General features: G+C 42.4%; 1 pseudogene; it reads left to right on the plus strand.

The window, feature by feature from the left end:
* Window positions 1–1,549: 1,549 nt before the first annotated feature.
* LOC130138901 (1-aminocyclopropane-1-carboxylate oxidase homolog 1-like) lies at window positions 1,550–3,663 on the plus strand (annotated as a pseudogene).
* Window positions 3,664–3,975: the final 312 nt, after the last annotated feature.

Raw genomic sequence — 3,975 nt, forward strand, 5'->3', positions numbered from 1 at the left:
ATGCATGGCAAAAGCATGGCAAAAGCAGTTATTATCAACTTTTTTTCTGGAAATAATCATCGACTTTCCTCCCCTAATCACAACATGGTATTAAACAAGATCTCTACATGATAACATGTCCATACCTCCACAAGCAGCTGGTTTCTTACAAAGATTTTCGACCCTGATTGAGTAAACCTTGAGATCGATGCCCACTCCACAGTCCAGCTCAATCCTGGTTCATTATTGGAGGTTCCGCGTAAGTCTGGTTCATTATTGTAGTATACGTGCAATGTGCCCTAGATGTCTAATTGATAGGATGACCTTGTCCAGATATCTATGAAGATGAATATGTGGAAAGTAAAATGAGCTGACAGAAAAAAAGCATGTCAAGAAGATGCCAATAAACTGCAGGCTGTTTTCATCTACAGTTTTTAGGAGAACGGTCTTTTCATCTTCGATTCGGCGCACTTGTCTTGCTTGCCAGCGTCCTAAGTGATGCTCTGTAGAAAAAGCATATGCTTGATTATGTGCTCCAACAGTGCATCGATACTACACTGCAATTGTTTGAAATTTTGTTAGTGCAGAAAGGAACATATAATCCTGACAAGAAGCAAAACCATCAAAAGCAAGAACACAGCAATTACATTTGAAATTGCTTTTGACCCACTGGGCACCAACTCTCTAGTTCCTTTAGACAATCTTGAATCAGTTGTCTGTCCCTTGGCCTGGGCATAAGATTTTCCCCAGGTCTAGCCCTCTTTTGCTGTTTTTCGCAAGCTCCGATGACCCGTCTAAGAGCTCGCCATGTGAAGTTTGACAAGAAGAGGAAATACTTGCGGAAGACATCGCAAGACTTCTGTCTGATGAACTTAGGCCTAGTCCTTCCCTATGATAGGGCTGATCAATTGAATAACCCACTGATTGAGCAGTGACCTTAGAAGGGCTAGGGCTGGAAGCTTCTGGAACTCTTCCTAAAACCATTGGAGACCATAACGATTTGGAAATGATCCCTCATTTTTCTCGTCATGACCACTCTGACAAACTTTAGCCGCTACAGCTTCCAGAAGATGCTCTGAGTCTGATTCATTCGTTAAACAGCTATTGCTGATCCCTGCTGATATCTGCAATGGTATTTCAGCTTCTGCTCTGTCTTCTTCCCAAACAGTTATTGCCTATTTGAATGCTCACAAATAAGGTACATTTCAGAATTAGATATGAGATATTTCTCGTGATGTTCCACCTTTGTGTAGGTGAATATCGGTGTCAGAGTTTCAAGGCCTGAAACTAGACTTTGTTGCCTTGGTCGCATTTCAGGCCCTCCATCGATATATTGGCATTCTATGTGAAATATGATGTGATAATTGCTAGTTAATCGAAGCAATTTGTTTTTCATTGCTGATGTAAAGTCAATGCACCTGATAAATGCTTGAGAGAATAATAAAACACTTCCCTTATTTTATTAATTAGGCCATGGTCATCAGCATGTGGCCAGATTGGATGTTTCATTTGACTAAAATTCTAATCCAGGCACTATCCGGTGATAAGAGAACCTTTCGATCTCCGTCAATGCGACTGGCACCTACGGGCTCTCCTTGTTTCTGCAAAAAATAAATTGTAAATAGCCTCACAGAAAGGGTGCAATTCAATCCTCTTACTAGGCTTCAAAATTTCCCCTTACAAAGATGCAAACCTTGCTCAGTCATGGAGAATCCTTCACCTGTAGCGCACCACATTACGACAGAGTGAAAGAATTGCAGGAATTCGACGAGACCAAGGCTGGAGTCAAAGGCCTCGTGGACTCTGGTGTGACCAAGATCCCTAGGATCTTCGTCCACCTGCCCGAGAACTTGCATAGTTTGTCATCCGACGCGAACTGGACCGGCCTCCAGGTCCCTATAGTCGATCTAAGAGGCTATCAGTATTCTCACCGGCGAGATATCATAGATGGTATTTTCGGAGCATCGGAGGCTTGGGGGTTCTTTCAGATAATCAATCACGGGATTCCGCTTGATGTGATAGACAACATGTTGGAGGGTGTGAAGAAGTTTCATGAGCAACAAGTGGAAGTGAAGAAAGAGCTGTACTCTAGAGATCGTACGAAGAGAGTGAGGTACTTTTGCTGTGGAAACTTGTTCCTGTTAAAAGCAGGGAGTTGGAGGGACTGTCTTATTTGATTTCCAGGATGGCGTGCTAGACCCAGAGGCTGTTCCGCCTATTTGCAGGTATACGTATGACTTGAGAAAGATAATAATCGGAGTTGCTACGTGAGATGCGAACAGTTTTGGCCGTTTCTTTTGCAGAGGACAGGTTGGGGTTCGCTTTAACATACTTTGTATTTTCAAAAAAGCGAAACTGTGTAAACAGGATCATTCAGTGTAATGCATTTTGATACAGTTCCGAGCTTGGTTTAGGGTACCCTTTAACAACCTTTGTAATAGTTAAGGGAGTGCGAAGGCGTTTCACAAATTGAACATGCACTTTATTGGATAAGAAAAGAACGTATTCTTTGCTACAAACCTCGATATTGGAAACTCACGCAGTGCTTTCATTTACTCGTTTGCAGAGAGGCAGTTTTTGAGTACGAGAAACATATGGCGAAACTGAAGGCTTCTTTATCCGAACTATTATCCGAGGCATTGGGCCTTGGTCCTGATTATCTCAGCAGAACCGAGTGTATGAAATCGGAGAAGATTCTAGGCCATTACTACCCAGCTTGTCCAGAACCAGAATTGACTTTGGGCACGATTAATCACTTTGACATGTCGTTTCTGACTCTTCTCCTTCAAGACCACCACGGTGGTCTCCAAGTCCTCCATGAAAACCACTGGGTTGACGTGATTCCAGTGCACGGAGCACTTCTAGCCAACATTGGAGACTTCATGCAGGTAAAGAAAATTCCAAATTTTATCTGGCCTCATTTTTTCTGGCCTACATGGCTAATACGAAATTGACCTCGTGATATGTTTATCTGGAGTCTATTTCGATCCCTTTCATGGCATCAACTGGATAACGAGTCTAGACAATACTTTCTAAGCGACCAGTGGAATGTAGGATGAACTTCCCATGATACTCTGAACACTTGAGAAGAATCACAAGTGAGATGACAGAGCAACGTAGCTAGGAACGACATTTTAACTGATCTTAAACATACTGTATTCTATCCTGGCTCTTGGCATTTATCTTTAGCACATCTTTTAGAGTCATTACTCCTTTTCTGGCCTAATACGATGGATGCAGCTTGTTAACAACGACAAGTTCAAAACCATGGAGCATCAAGTACTTGCTGGGCGGGTCGGACCCAGGGTTTCGGTCGCGTGCTTTCTCCCCCCGTGCAGGATTGAAACGCCAAACCCTTTGGGCCAATAAAGGAGCTTCTCTCTGAAAACAATCCAGCCGCATACAAAGAAATCTCTCCTTCGGAATACGTCGCCTATTTCAAATCCCATGGCCAGAGGGACAATTCAGCACTTCCTCATTTCAGGATAAGCGATTCCAAATAGAGCATAGTCGTGGAAAAGCCTGAATGAGTGTGTCTTGACTGGTTATATCGTAATCTGAGTTTGTGGCAGTACTTTGTTACTACCTGTTTCGATTTGGGCTTTAAATCTTACTCATCTAAAACAAATCTGTGCCAAAATTGATTCTTCTGATGCATAGTGGAATGTGACTATGTTCTTCAAATGATTAGCGTAAGGTTTTGGCGCTTATGAATATCCCTCAATTTGTAGTTACATCTTCGAGCACCTTGAGTTTTAGATGCAAAGGAAGATTCATCGTTTGTGATATTGACTGTTGGAAAAAAAGCAGATTTAATCATCAAAACTTGCGTGAGTGATTTTCAATCAAATCCTTGCAATCAACTATTTTCCCTACTTGTTCAAAGCTCAAACTCCTTCAACCGAGCAACCTAGTTTTCCAGCCTCCTTCAAACGGAGGGAGGCTGGTAAGAACAGTACCAATTTGAACTACAGAGTCAACAGGTTCACCGGCAGT

The sequence above is a fragment of the Syzygium oleosum genome, unplaced genomic scaffold (assembly GCF_021117445.2).
Source record: "Syzygium oleosum isolate NSW1041296 unplaced genomic scaffold, Sole_v2.1 Sole_v2.09, whole genome shotgun sequence".
Classification (NCBI taxonomy): Eukaryota; Viridiplantae; Streptophyta; class Magnoliopsida; order Myrtales; family Myrtaceae; genus Syzygium; species Syzygium oleosum.